This window comes from Rutidosis leptorrhynchoides, chromosome 3 (assembly GCF_046630445.1).
Source record: "Rutidosis leptorrhynchoides isolate AG116_Rl617_1_P2 chromosome 3, CSIRO_AGI_Rlap_v1, whole genome shotgun sequence".
Lineage (NCBI taxonomy): Eukaryota > Viridiplantae > Streptophyta > Magnoliopsida > Asterales > Asteraceae > Rutidosis > Rutidosis leptorrhynchoides.
Window position 1 is genome coordinate 212,376,976 of NC_092335.1, and position 16,862 is coordinate 212,393,837.

Sequence of the window (16,862 nt, forward strand, 5' to 3'; positions counted from 1 at the left end):
ATTAGAACATGTATCTTATATCATCGGAAAGGTATTTTGACAAGGAATACAACTAACCACTTTTCATCAAGCAAAAACATTATTTACAATAACCGAAAACTCGTCAATTGATCAAGAAAGGTTTATTTTCAAAGTTTCAAGTTCGTAAAACGTATTTTATGATTCGGGAATCCAATTTACACATACGATATGCCGTTTTGAAGGTAATGAAGCATACATTACTACTAAACACTAACAATTAACATTTCATGGCATTCAAGCATCAAAAGTTCATGTCAAAAACTATCAAACCCTAGTCAAACATCACAAAATCATTAATCGGGTTTTTGAAGTTTTCTTAATCAACCTACACATCAAAATGTGGCTAATGATACTAGTAACACAATTAAAACATGCACTTTAACAATTAAACAACATTTAATCATCCAAAATCAAAGATTAAGCACACCCATTTCAAAGTTCATACTAGTTACTCTAAATCAACAAATCGAGCAAACAAAACATATATTCATATTATACACGAGCCATAGACACTAACTAACACAATTTCAAGTCAAAAACACGAATTTAAAGAAAATTAGAGTTTTAGAAATGTTACCCAAACGAGATGAAGTTGGTATCAAATTGTAGAGGATGAAGAGAGGATTCCAAATATGTAATTTGTTTTGTTGCTAGCTCCCTAAACCGAATTTAGATGATGATTTTGTGTTTGAGGTTTTGAGAGAATAAAAATGGAAGTAATGAAATGGGGAGGTTGAAATGAATGGAGGAGGGTGAAGGTTGACTAGTTGACCTAGTCATCTCTTTGCCCTCTTGGCAAGTTTAGTCCCTCAAGTTTCAAAGCGGGTGCGGGAATTAACCAAACGAATATTTTAAAAAACGCTCGTGTAAACGAGTGATGTTATAATTAAATAACGAGAATATTATGAACGTTTGTTAACGGAATCTACGAATATAAATAACGAAAGATATTATTTAAAAAAAAGACAGTGTTAAAATAATTTTAACGGAAAAACGCGGGATGTTACAGTGTATATATATGTATTTATATATATTTAACATGATCTAAGGATGGTTTAACATCTCATTGTGTACTAATGACAATGAGTTATAAGTATATTTTGAAACTACTAACTTAAGTTTTCAAAACCATAACTATACGTAACATTCTTTGATATATATACTTATAATCTATAATGCTTATACATGTATCGTATATATAATGTATTTAATCACTTTTTAAGGACTTAAATACATAAAACAATATAAGTATATTCACAAAAGATAGCTATATTTGAATTCTCGTTCCGTTTCCTCAAGATTTCTATACGTATATCTAGGGTATATGTACCCGTATCATACCCAGCTTCTATACGTATTTACTATTGGTATATACATATCAAATCAACATCCTAATCAACATTATTACTGCCCTAGATATGAGGTAACTAGGATTTGTCAAGTAGTATAAATTATTAGTAAGAAAACAAAATTAGGAATCCTTTTCTTTCTTTATAAACTAAAAACGTTTTTATAAATGAACACCATTTCTTCACTCCATTTTCTCATACCTACACCCTCATTTCTCTCTCAAAATACTCCTAACTTCATACTTGATCATCTCCAAGCATTTTCCCCATCATTTAGCTTCAATTACAAGCCTTAAACACCATAAGAAAACTCTTTCAAGAACATATCAAAATAACCACCCATTTGAAGAAGTTTACTTCTAACCTTTTGATCTAACTCCACCACTCTTTGATTCCAAGATTATTTCTTATCTTTTGCAGTAACTTTGTCCAAGTAACTTGAGGTAGTAACCTTGTTCATAATCTTATTCAATTCATATTCATATAGCTATCTTATTTTGTGGTATAAAATTTTAACAACAAGAACATAGTTTGAATGATTTCAAACTTGTTCGCAAACTAAATAGATCCTTCTAACTTGACTTTTAAAATACTTCAAGACCCGTAATATATCATAATGATATGCTAACCTAACAAGATATAACTTGGTTTTACAAAGAACATCTTAAAAACTGAATCTACGTCGTCGGAGCGCAACTAGGGGCTGTTTTGGGTTGGATAATTAAAAACCATCTTGAACTTTGAATTCGAAGTTCATGTTCTGGAAAAATGATATTTCTTATGAATATGTTAACACATAAAAATTTCATGGTTTAACTCAAAGTGTAAGTATTTTTAGAAAAATGATCATTAAATGTTGTTTTTATGATGGAAAATGATCACTTTTATAAGTTTCACCAAAGTTTGACCTATAACCTATGATTTCGAATACAAACTAATGTATTTTTAGTTCATATTCTTAAAATTTGACTCTATCCAAGGAAGTGGCAAGTTGAACCAACAAAAACGGAGTTGTAATGAAGAAACTACGACTAAAACAAGATTGGGTATCCGAAGCTAGTTTAGCTACGAAAACATTTGGAGAAAAAGTAAATTAATCATATCTTTTCTAATTAATATGATATTTTATATATAATTACTTATGATTTGATTTTATATATTTCAGGACCACCCGTAAACAACACGAGAAGATTAATCATAAGACCTCATGATTGTACGCAACACGTCATTTGACAACACGGTACTTTATGTACGCAACACGTCATTTGACAACATGGTACCATGGGTTGAGATTAATTCTGATCAATACGAATACGATGGGGTCTTTATTTATTTTATTTAAGCAACTAATTGTGGACCACTAACATCGGACTGCTAACTACGGACAAAGAAAATATTAAAAGTATTAAAATTATATATATATGTACCGATTACTTAAAAAGAAAATATGTTGATATATTATATATATGGTTAGGTTCGTGATATCTATCGGAGACCACGTCGAATTAAATACCTTCAAGGCAAAAGTGAGTTTCATTTGCTCCCTTTTTAATTGCTTTTGCAATATATATTTTTGGGCTGAGAATACATGCGCTGCTTTTATAAATGTTTAAAAAATAGACACAAGTACTTAAAAATATATTCTACGTTGAGTTGTACCACTGGCATATTTTCTTGTAGCTTGGTAACTACTAGTTACATGGGTATTGTAAACGCGAATCCTGTTGATAGATCTATCGGGCCTGACAACCCCAACCGGACTGGACGACCAGTATTCAACGGTTGCACAGTACTTCGTTTTGGTGACTACACTTGGTACGGTGTAGTGAGATTTCATAATAAAGAGAATATGCCACGTTGATTAAATGTTAAGTATGGTTACCAAGTGCTCAACCACTTAGAATGCTTTACATACACTTGCGAGTGTATTATGTTTATGATTATGAAATCTTGTGGTCTATTAACATATTGAAATGATTGTTATGATAAACCTATGAACTCACCAATCTTTTGGTTGACACTTTAAAGCATGTTTATTCTCAGGTACGAATTAAGTCTTCCGCTGTGCATTTTCTCAATATAAGGACATTACTTGGAGCCGATCATCGCAATGGGACCAAATGTTGATGACTTCGTCCAGGTGGATTAGGACGGGTCCTTTCACAAATCCCCAACCAATCATTAAATGCTAGTGATTAAGGTTCTAATGCTCTCATCAATACATATCTAGGGTGTTTTCATACCCAATTTATCCCGCTGGGTCAAACTTGCCCATTTGACCCATTTCAAGTCAACCATGAATCCTAGAAACACTTTTCACTAACACCAAAAGCGAGCTAGCGATTAACTAACCATTTAAGACTCATTAACACCAATTATTACTTTGAAACCCTAGGTTAGTCATCCTTGAGTCCTCATGACTCAATCTTAACCAAAAATCCCAATTTTCCAACAAGTGTGTTTTATGTTTATCTCTAACCCAAAACCCTAGCCCTTAAACAATTTAAACTAAGGAAATCAAGATTAGGACTTACCACCACAGTCAAAATGTAGCAAGTGAGGAGATGAACAACTTTATAACTCGAGCTAAGACCCAAAACAAGCTTCTTCTTCCTTTGGTTGAGCTTTCTCACACTAGAAATCTCTCTCTCTCTCTCTAAAATTAAAGTGAAAAGGATGAGGTAGTTGGAAGTGAAGTAATGACACCCCAAGATCTGATCTAGTGGCCTTAAACTCGTCCCCAAGTGAATTTACCAAAAAGCCCTTCTAAAATATCCATTTAAAAGAAACAGAAGCTGCCAGCTGAAAAGGGTGCGCGGCGCGCTCCCATACATGTACACGGCGTGCACAATGATCTGAACCATCTCTGATCACAGTTTAATTACACACAACTTCTCACACTTCATGCACCTTATTTACAATTTTGTACAATAAATATTAGGGTGTTACAACTTGGGAACAGTTTTATGCGAAGGTGTGTGAACAATATTGTAATGTGTTCGATATAAACAGAATCAAGATGGAGTTCCTAGAAATGCGGATGACGCCACAGATGTCAATTGATGAGGTGATTGAGAAATACCTGGACAAGTTAAGGTTTGTGCAACAATGGGTGCCTGATGAACAATCAAGAATCCAACATTTTGTGAATATGATCTTGCCGGAATACAAGATGTTTGTGAGGTCAGCACTGACATTGTCTCAAGCTTTTGTGATGGCAAAGATGGTGGAAAGGATGTAAGAGCAGCTAGGGGTATGAACTTTAGAAGTTTTGCACCGCAGGGTAGTCAGGCTACCAGTCAATCGGGTTCGAAGTCTAAGAAATCGTTTGGATTTAGACAAAAGGGTAAAAGTAATCAAGGTAGTTCAGGTTCAGGTTCTGGTAAGAGAGAATGGTGTAAAGTTTGTAAGTCTTCTCATAGTAGGCAGTGTTCTAAGGCAACGAGAAGATGTTTGAGATGTGGTATGGTAGGTCATGAATCTCAGGGGTGTTCCTTCAAGGAGAATGTATGTTGGAGTTGTCATCAGCCAGGTCATCGTTCAGCAAATTGTCAGGTGTCAAAGGGTGCAAGTTCTGGGGCAGGGTCAGGGGCGCGTTCGGCATCTATCGGGGGTTCCACAGCCTCAAGTGGACAGAAGAGAAAGAACCCGCTGAGTGCGGAAGCCAGGGCCTTTCAGATGACAGTTGAGGCCGCAACTAATAATGAAGACGTCATAACCGGTATGTTCTTGATCAACTCAGTACCTACTAGAGTATGTTTGATTTAGGTACAAATAGGACGTTTATGTCTGTAGATTTCTGTACTAAGTTTGGGTTACCTGCTACTGTGCTGCCTGAGCTTGTTAGAGTAGAGGTAGCTGATGGTAAGACGGTTCCAGTCACAACGTATATGTCTGGGGCTAGTATAGAAATTGATGGTAGACCGCTTGCTATGTCCTGTTTAGTGTTGCCTATCCCTAGTTTTGATGTAGTGTTAGGGATGAACTGGATGAGCCCATATAAGGCCCACATTAAGTGTGATAAAGAGATTGTAATTTTTTGTTTGACCTATGAAACCCGTATTGTGGCCCGAGGGGAACGAAGTGGGTTTAGTTTTCCATTGATCTCTATGATGAAGGCAAAGAAGTCACTTTCTAAGGGGTGTGAGTCTTTTATGGCTTATGTTATTGATGCTAAGATAGAGAAGAGATCTGTTACCGATATTCCATTGGTTTCGGAATTTCATGAGGTGTTTCCTGATGAGTTACCAGGGTTACCGCCGGTAAGAGAAGTAGAATATAAGATTGAGTTGGTTCCGGGAATAACTCCAGTGGCTAAGGCTCCTTATAGGTTAGCACCTTCTGAAATCCGAGAGATGATGTCTCAGATACATGAATTGTTAAACAGAGGGTTTATAAGACCGAGATCCTAGCCATGGGGGTGCGCCGGTGTTGTTTGTAAAGAAGAAAGATGGTACCCCGAGAATGTGTATAGATTATCGAGAATTGAATAAGAGAACAGTTAAGAATAAGTATCCGTTTCCTAGAATCGATGAGCTGTTTGATCAGCTTCAGGGTGCGTCATACTTTTCGAAAATAGATCTTAGATACGGGTATCATCAGGTTTGAGTTGCAGAATCAGATATACCGAAGACATCGTTTAGAACAATATATGGGCATTACGAGTTCTTGGTTATGCCATTTGGTTTGACAAATGCTCCGGCAGTCTTCATGGATCTGATGAACATGGTTTGTTAACCGTATTTAGATCAGTTTGTTATTGTGTTTATCGATGATATATTGGTGTATTCAAAGATAGAGGCCAAACATGCGACACACCTTCGATTAGTGTTAGAGTTATTAAAGAAAGAGCAGTTATACGCTAAATTCTCAAAATGCGAGTTTTGGCTTCGAGAGGTGCAGTTTCTGGGCCATGTTATTTGTGAGGCAGGTATTAAAGTGGATCCGTTGAAAATAGAAGCGGTAATGGGTTGGAATTTGCCGAAGACGCCGACAGAAGTTAAGAGTTTCTTGGGTCTTGCGGGTTATTATCGCCGATTTATTAAAGATTTTTCTAAAATAGAGGGTCCGTTGACTAAATTGACCAGAAAAGCGTAAGTTTTCGATGGAGTGACCAACAGGAACAGGATTTTCAGACGCTCAAACAGTTGTTGTGTCAAGCTCCGGTGCTAGGATTACCAGAGGGTTCAGATGACTTCGTGGTTTATTGTGATGCATCAATTGCCGGGTTAGGGTGTAAACTAATTCAGAGAGATAAAGTTATCGCATACGCTTCCCGTCAGTTAAAGACACACGAACGTAATTATTCGGTTCATGATTTAGAAATGGTCGCAGTGGTATTTGCGTTAAAGTTATGGAGACACTACTTATACGGTACAAAGTGTGTGATATGTACATACCATAAGAGCCTCCAGTATATTTTCATGCAGAAAGAACTGAATATTCGACATAGACGGTGGATTGAGTTATAAAAGACTACGATTGTGAAATAAAGTATCACCCAAGCAATTATTATTGCCGAAGCTTTAAGTCGTAAAAAGACCGTGGAGACCGTGAAATTTATGAGAACCGAAATAGTTTCCGACCTTATTGAACAGATAAAACAAGTTTAAGCCCAAGCTTTATTGAAGGAAAATTTAAAGACTGAATTGATGACCAAAATAAAAGACCAATTGATTGACGATTCCAGAGGACTTAAGACGTTTAAGAACCGAATTTGGGTGCCTATGCTTGGAGATTTAAGGAAATTGATCTTAAATGAAGCGCAAAAATCGAGGTTGACCATCCATCCGGGTAGTACCAAGATGTATAATGACTTAAAACCAATGTATTGGTGGCAAACGAAGAAGAAAGATATTGCTCAGTTGGTAGAAAAGTGTCATATTTGTGCTCAAGTTAAAGTCGAACACCAGAAACTCTATGGTTCGTCAGATTGAACGTACAATACAGACACTCGAGGATATGTTTAGGTCCTGTGTGTTAGAGTACGGTGGTCCGTGGGATATACATCTACCTTTGATCGAGTTCGCCTAAAATAATACTTATCATTCAAGTATTGGTATGCCGCCTTATGAGATGCTGTATAGTCACAAATGTAGAACACCGACTTGTTGGTTAGAAGCCGGAGAGAAACAGTTTGCAGGTCCAGAATAAGTTCAGATAACAGCAGACAAGGTAGCGATAGCACATGAAAAGTTAAAAGTGGCACGCGACAGACATAAAATGTATGCTGATCCACGTAGATGTCCGGTAAACTTTGAGGTGGGTGATCGTGTTTACTTGAGAGTTTCGCCGTGGAAGAGAGTGATCAGGTTTGGTAAATGAGGTAAATTAGCTCCAAGATACATTGGGCTGTTCAAAATTATCTAGAGGGTTAACGACCAGACTGTTGTGTTAGAGCTTCCAGTAGAGTTACAGGGATACATAACACATTCAATGTGTGTTACCTTAGGAAGTGTAAGGTCGATGATGAAACGCAGCTGGTTCCGTTGAGTGATTTGAGGGTGGACCTAAATCAAAGTTAGTTGAAGAACCGGTTAGGATTGCTGATAGAAAGGTGAAAAAATTGAGAAAGAAAGAGATCCATATGGTGCTTGTTGAGTGGAAGCATAGTTTAGGATTGAACCTTACGTGGGAGACCGAAGAGCCGATGAAGGCTCGTTATCCACGTTTGTTTGACCAAGACCAGATTCCGAGGACAGAATCTCTTTAAGGGGGTGGATTTGTAACATCCTCGGACATGGCTTAGATGTAAGATGACTATTTTTCCCTTAGACATATTTATGTGATTATTTATACTTTTATTTTATTTACATATGTAAGGTTATTTTATTATTTGATTAAGACCAGTTTGTGACAAGGGTCACAGAACATGTTCGTTTATTTAATTTGGACTCCGTTAGGGCAGTCAAATTAAGTACGAAAGATATCAGATAACTGGTAAATACCTGTGTGTCGTGGGGTATTGTGTTTTAACACAATTAAGTGGCTACCAACTGCTCATTTTATCATTTTCTAGATTTTTCTCCATCTCTCTCCATCCTAACTCGTTCTTCAATCTCTAACCCTAGCTTCCACCAAATCTTGTTATTGATCTTTGTTTTAGTTGGAAATAAGTGTCTTGTGATTTCTAATGTTCTAACAAGGTAATAATCGTTTCAATTTGTGGTTGAATCTATGTCAAAATGGGTTTAAAGTTAGGTTTTTTTTTGTCAAAGTGGGTTTTGGTGCCAAATTGGTTGATTTTGATGTTGTTTGAGTGTATGATTTGTGGGTTTAAGTCCCAAAAGGTTTTGTGCAAAAGATGTAACCATTTTCAGGGTAAAAAATGAGTCCAAAATCGAGATTTGGTGAATTGGAGGTGAAACCCGTGGGTTTTACAGCATCAGCTGTTGAAGAACACACTCGGCCGACTGTCTTTGACGATTGACCGAGTGACTCAGATGATCGACCGTTTGAGTGACACACTCGACCGAGTGTGTATGAGTTCTGGCCAGATGATTTAATTTAGTCAGTCGACTGTGTGAGTTGACACTCGACCGAGTGTGTGGACACAGTCGACTGACTGTGTGACTCAATCGGCCGAGTGTCTTTGTGGGCAGAATATTTTACTAAGTGTTGATGTCTAGCTGTTATGCTGTCCGTGTGACTTATGATAATCAGGATGTAAATACTGAAAATGCATAAGTGTTAGGTGGACTTTTAGTGGCACTTTGTTACTGATTTACTGTACTCTGCTGTTTTGTGCTAACGAACAGAAACTAACTTGATTTGCCTTATGTTCAGGTAATAAGGATAAGGAAGTCGCTCAATGATAGATTATCTGAGCTAGTTACTGGTATTTGGTAAGTGGGTCTATCTCCGGATAGAGTATTAAGTAGCTGACACGCTACTTGTTCAGACTCTTTATTATTATGTTTATGCCATGTATGAATACCATGTGTAGTTAGATATTGTCATGCTAGTTAGGACGATTGCATGACTGATTATCTGTGATCTTATGTGCGTACTGTTAGTTGGACACCAACCGAGGTGGCAAGGTGAAATGTCCCGTTCTTATTGATTAAAAACGTTCCATATTAATTGATTTCGTTGTGATGTTTTGACCTCTATATGAGACGTTTTTCAAAGACTGCATTCATTTTAAAACAAACCATAACCTTTATTTCATCAATAAAGGTTTAAAAAGCTTTACGTAGATTATCAAATAATGATAATCTAAAATATCCTGTTTACACACGACCATTACATAATGGTTTACAATACAAATATGTTACAACAAAATAAGTTTCTTGAATGCAGTGTTTACACAATATCATACAAGCATGGACTCCAAATCTCGTCCTTATTTAAGTATGCGACAGCGGAATCTCTTAATAATCACCTGAGAATAAACATGCTTAAAACGTCAACAAAAATGTTGGTGAGTTATAGGTTTAACCTATATATATATCAAATCATAATAATAGACCACAAGATTTCATATTTCAATACACATTCCATACATAGAGATAAAAATCATTCATATGGTGAACACCTGGTAACCGACATTAACAAGATGCATATATAAGAATATCCCCATCATTCCGGGACACCCTTCGGATATGATATAAATTTCGAAGTACTAAAGCCTCCGGTACTTTGGATGAGGTTTGTTAGGCCCAATAGATCTATCTTTAGAATTCGCGTCAATTAGGGTGTCTGTTCCCTAATTCTTAGATTACCAGACTTAATAAAAAGGGGCATATTCGATTTCGATAATTTAACCATAGAATGTAGTTTCACGTACTTGTGTCTATTTTGTAAATCATTTATAAAACCTGCATGTATTCTCATCCCAAAAATATTAGATTTTAAAAGTGGGACTATAACTCACTTTCACAGATTTTTACTTCGTCGGGAAGTAAGACTTGGCCACTGGTTGATTCACGAACCTATAACAATATATACATATATATCAAAGTATGTTCAAAATATATTTACAACACTTTTAATATATTTTGATGTTTTAAGTTTATTAAGTCAGCTGTCCTCGTTAGTAACCTACAACTAGTTGTCCACAGTTAGATGTACAGAAATAAATCGATAAATATTATCTTGAATCAATCCACGACCCAGTGTATACGTATCTCAGTATTGATCACAACTCAAACTATATATATTTTGGAATCAACCTCAACCCTGTATAGCTAACTCCAACATTCACATATAGAGTGTCTATGGTTGTTCCGAAATATATATAGATGTGTCGACATGATAGGTCGAAACATTGTATACATGTCTATGGTATCTCAAGATTACATAATACACAATACAAGTTGATTAAGTTATGGTTGGAATAGATTTGTTACCAATTTTCATGTAGCTAAAATGAGAAAAATTATCCAATCTTGTTTTACCCATAACTTCTTCATTTTAAATCCGTTTTGAGTGAATCAAATTGCTATGGTTTCATATTGAACTCTATTTTATGAATATAAACAGAAAAAGTATAGGTTTATAGTCGGAAAAATAAGTTACAAGTCATTTTTGTAAAGGTACTCATTTCAATCGAAAGAACGACGTCTAGATGACCATTTTAGAAAACATACTTCCACTTTGAGTTTAACCATAATTTTTGGATATAGTTTCATGTTCATAATAAAAATCATTTTCTCAGAATAACAACTTTTATATCAAAGTTTATCATAGTTTTTAATTAACTAACCCAAAACAGCCCGCGGTGTTACTACGACGGCGTAAATCCGGTTTTACGGTGTTTTTCGTGTCTCCAGGTTTTAAATCATTAAGTTAGCATATCATATAGATATAGAACATGTGTTTAGTTGATTTTAAAAGTCAAGTTAGAAGGATTAACTTTTGTTTGCGAACAAGTTTAGAATTAACTAAACTATGTTCTAGTGATTACAAGTTTAAACCTTCGAATAAGATAGCTTTATATGTATGAATCGAATGATGTTATGAACATCATTACTACCTTAAGTTCCTTGGATAAACCTACTGGAAAAGAGAAAAATGGATCTAGCTTCAACGGATCCTTGGATGGCTCAAAGTTCTTGAAGCAGAATCATGACACGAAAACAAGTTCAAGTAAGATCATCACTTGAAATTAGATTGTTATAGTTATAGAAATTAAACCAAAGTTTGAATATGATTATTACCTTGTATTAGAATGATAACCTACTGTAAGAAACAAAGATTTCTTGAGGTTGGACGATCACCTTACAAGATTGGAAGTGAGCTAGCAAACTTGAAAGTATTCTTGATTTTATGTAACTAGAACTAGTAGAATATATGAAGAACACTTAGAACTTGAAGATAGAACTTGAGAGAGATCAATTAGATGAAGAAAATTGAAGAATGAAAGTGTTTTTAGGTGTTTTTGGTCGTTGGTGTATGGATTAGATATAAAGGATATGTAATTTTGTTTTCATGTAAATAAGTCATGAATGATTACTCATATTTTTATTATTTTATGAGATATTTCATGCTAGTTGCCAAATGATGGTTCCCACATGTGTTAGGTGACTCACATGGGCTGCTAAGAGCTGATCATTGGAGTGTATATACTAATAGTACATACATCTAAAAGCTGTGTATTGTACGAGTACGAATACGGGTGCATACGAGTAGAATTGTTGATGAAACTGAACGAGGACGTAATTGTAAGCATTTTTGTTAAGTAGAAGTATTTTGATAAGTGTATTGAAGTATTTCAAAAGTGTATAAATACATATTAAAACACTACATGTATATACATTTTAACTGAGTCGTTAAGTCATCGTTAGTCGTTACATGTAAGTGTTGTTTTGAAACCTTTAGGTTAACGATCTTGTTAAATGTTGTTAACCCAATGTTTATAATATCAAATGAGATTTTAAATTATTATATTATCATGATATTATCATGTGTGAATATCTCTTAATATGATATATATACATTAAATGTCTTTACAACGATAATCGTTACATATATGTCTCGTTTAAAAATCATTAAGTTAGTAGTCTTGTTTTTACATATGTAGTTCATTGTTAATATACTTAATGATATATTTACTTATAATAGTATCATGTTAACTATATATATATCCGTATATATGTCATCATATAGTTTTTACAAGTTTTAACGTTCGTGAATCACCGGTCAACTTGGGTGGTCAATTGTCTATATGAAACATATTTCAATTAATCAAGTCTTAACAAGTTTGATTGCTTAACATGTTAGAAACATTTAATCATGTAAATATCAATCTCAATTAATATATATATACATGGAAAAGTTCGGGTCACTACAGTACCTACCCGTTAAATAAATTTCGTCCCGAAATTTTAAGCTGTTGAAGGTGTTGACGAATCTTCTGGAAATAGATGCGGGTATATCTTCTTCATCTGATCTTCACGCTCCCAGGTGAACTAGGGTCCTCTACGAGCATTCCATCGAACCTTAACAATTGGTATCTTGTTTTGCTTAAGTCTTTTAACCTCACGATCCATTATTTCGACGGGTTCTTCGATGAATTGAAGTTTTTCGTTGATTTGGATTTCATCTAACGGAATAGTGAGATCTTCTTTAGCAAAACATTTCTTCAAATTTGAGATGTGGAAAGTGTTATGTACAGCCGCGAGTTGTTGAGGTAACTCAAGTCGGTAAGCTACTGGTTCGACACGATCAATAATCTTGAATGGTCCAATATACCTTGGATTTAATTTCCCTCGTTTACCAAATCGAACAACGCCTTTCCAAGGTGCAACTTTAAGCATGACCATCTCTCCAATTTCAAATTCTATATCTTTTCTTTTAATGTCAGCGTAGCTCTTTTGTCGACTTTGGGCGGTTTTCAACCGTTGTTGAATTTGGATGATCTTCTCTGTAGTTTCTTGTATAATCTCCGGACCCGTAATCTTTCTATCCCCCACTTCACTCCAACAAATCAGAGACCTGCACTTTCTACCATAAAGTGCTTCAAACGGCGCCATCTCAATACTTGAATGGTAGCTGTTGTTGTAGGAAAATTCTGCTAACGGTAGATGTCGATCCCAACTGTTTCCGAAATCAATAACACATGATCGTAGCATGTCTTCAAGCATTTGTATCGTCCTTTCGCTCTGCCCATCAGTTTGTGGATGATAGGCAGTACTCATGTCTAGACGAGTTCCTAATGCTTGCTGTAATGTCTTCCAGAATCTTGAAATAAATCTACCATCCATATCAGAGATAATAGAGATTGGTATTCCATGTCTGGAGACGACTTCCTTCAAATACGGTCGTGCTAACTTCTCCATCTTGTCATCTTCTCTTATCGGTAGGAAGTGTGCTGATTTGGTGAGACGGTCAACTATTACCCAAATAGTATCAAAACCACTTGCAATCCTTGGCAATTTAGTGATGAAATCCATGGTAATGTTTTCTCATTTCCATTCCAGGATTTCGGGTTGTTGAAGTAGACCTGATGGTTTCTGATGCTCAGCTTTGACCTTAGAACACGTCAAACATTCTCCTACGTATTTAGCAACATCGGCTTTCATACCCGGCCACCAAAAATGTTTCTTGAGATCCTTGTACATCTTCCCCGTTCCAGGATGTATTGAGTATCTGGTTTTATGAGCTTCTCTAAGTACCATTTCTCTCATATCTCCAAATTTTGGTAACCAAATCCTTTCAGCCCTATACCGGGTTCCGTCTTCCCGAATATTAAGATGCTTCTTCGATCCTTTGGGTATTTCATCCTTTAAATTTCCCTCTTTTAAAACTCCTTGTTGCGCCTCCTTTATTTGAGTAGTAAGGTTATTATGAATCATTATATTCATAGATTTTACTCGAATGGGTTCTCTATCCTTCCTGCTCAAGGCATCGGCTACCACATTTGCCTTCCCCGGGTGGTAACGAATCTCAAAGTCGTAATCATTCAACAATTCAATCCATCTACGCTGCCTCATATTCAGTTGTTTCTGATTAAATATGTGTTGAAGACTTTTGTGGTCGGCATATATAATACTTTTGACCCCATATAAGTAGTGCCTCCAAGTCTTTAATGCAAAAACAACCGCGCCTAATTCCAAATCATGCGTCGTATAATTTTGTTCGTGAATCTTCAATTGTCTAGACGCATAAGCAATCACCTTCGTTCGTTGCATTAATATACAACCGAGACCTTGCTTTAATGCATCACAATAAATCACAAAATCATCATTTCCTTCAGGCAATGACAATATAGGTGCCGTAGTTATCTTTTTCTTCAATTAGTGAAACGCTTTCTCTTGTTCATCATTCCATTCAAATTTCTTCCCTTTATGCGTTAATGCAGTCAAGGGTTTTGCTATTCTGGAAAAGTCTTGGATGAACCTTCTGTAGTAACCAGCTAGTCCTAAAAACTGGCGTATGTGTTTCGGAGTTTTCGGAGTTTCCCACTTTTCAACAGTTTCTATCTTTGCCGGATCCACCTTAATACCTTCTTTGTTCCAACAGTTTCTATCATATAGATATAGAACATGTGTTTAGTTGATTTTAAAAGTCAAGTTAGAAGGATTAACTTTTGTTTGCGAACAAGTTTAGAATTAACTAAACTATGTTCTAGTGATTACAAGTTTAAACCTTCGAATAAGATAGCTTTATATGTATGAATCAAATGATGTTATGAACATAATTACTACCTTAAGTTCCTTGGATAAACCTACTGGAAAATAGAAAAATGGATCTAGCTTCAACGAATCCTTGGATGGCTCGAAGTTCTTGAAGCAGAATCATGACACGAAAACAAGTTCAAGTAAGATCATCACTTGAAATAAGATTGTTATAGTTATAGAAATTGAACCAAAGTTTGAATATGATTATTACCTTGTATTAGAATGATAACCTACTGTAAGAAACAAAGATTTCTTGAGGTTGGATGATCACCTTACAAGATTGGAAGTGAGCTAGCAAACTTGAAAGTATTCTTGATTTTATGTAACTAGAACTTGTAGAATATATGAAGAACACTTAGAACTTGAAGATAGAACTTGAGAGAGATCAATTAGATGAAGAAAATTGAAGAATGAAAGTGTTTGTAGGTGTTTTTGGTCGTTGGTGTATGGATTAGATATAAAGGATATGTAATTTTGTTTTCATGTAAATAAGTCATGAATGATTACTCATATTTTTATTATTTTATGAGATATTTCATGCTAGTTGCCAAATGATGGTTCCCACATGTGTTAGGTGACTCACATGGGCTGCTAAGAGCTGATCATTGGAGTATATATACTAATATTACATACATCTAAAAGCTGTGTATTGTACGAGTACGAATACGGGTGCATACGAGTAGAATTGTTGATGAAACTGAACGAGGATGTAATTGTAAGCATTTTTGTTAAGTAGAAGTATTTTGATAAGTGTATTGAAGTCTTTCAAAAGTGTATAAATACATATTAAAACACTACATGTATATACATTTTAACTGAGTCGTTAAGTCATCGTTAGTCGTTACATGTAAGTGTTGTTTTGAAACCTTTATGTTAACGATCTTGTTAAATGTTGTTAACCCAATGTTTATAATATCAAATGAGATTTTAAATTATTATATTATAATGATATTATCATGTATGAATATCTCTTAATATGATATATATACATTAAATGTCTTTACAACGATAATCGTTACATATATGTCTCGTTTAAAAATCATTAAGTTAGTAGTCTTGTTTTTACATATGTAGTTCATTGTTAATATACTTAATGATATGTTTACTTATCATAGTATCATGTTAACTATATATATATATATCCATATATATGTTATCATATAGTTTTTACAAGTTTTAACGTTCGTGAATCACCGGTCAACTTGGGTGGTCAATTGTCTATATGAAACATATTTCAATTAATCAAGTCTTAACAAGTTTGATTGCTTAACATGTTGGAAACATTTAATCATGTAAATATCAATCTCAATTAATATATATATACATGGAAAATTTCGGGTCACTACACAAGGTTGGGAACCCACCGAGGCGGCAAGGTAGGGTTGGTGTGAGGTCGACCGTGGTAGCCTGGTCGGGTCTTGATGTTACTGATTGTTCAATATAGCTTAGAAGGACACATGTGTTGCGTCTGGACGGTTATGCAGTGGATTCTGTAAATCGGACTATCGGTAGACTGTAGTCTGATCAGCTAAGTCGTGTGCTTGTACAAGCCGCCGGTCCTCATATTGACAGTTGTTGTATGCTAGTTCAGGACGTTAGTATATATGTGACCCTTACATGTTCAGTTGCTTATGCTTGGTCTGTTAGATAGTATCCATTCACTTAGCAGTTGTGCTAATTCCCCCACATTTCCACCCATTGTAGGTTTAGGTAGTGCTGGCTAGAAGGGTAATACGGACGGTTTGAAGACATGTTTGACTATTAGCTGGACTTTGATGTTTTCTTATTTTGTACCGTTTTCACGTAACATCTATGTTTTGGAATATTGTAATAATGTTAACTAAGTTGATTTGTTAACTATGGTTTGTAA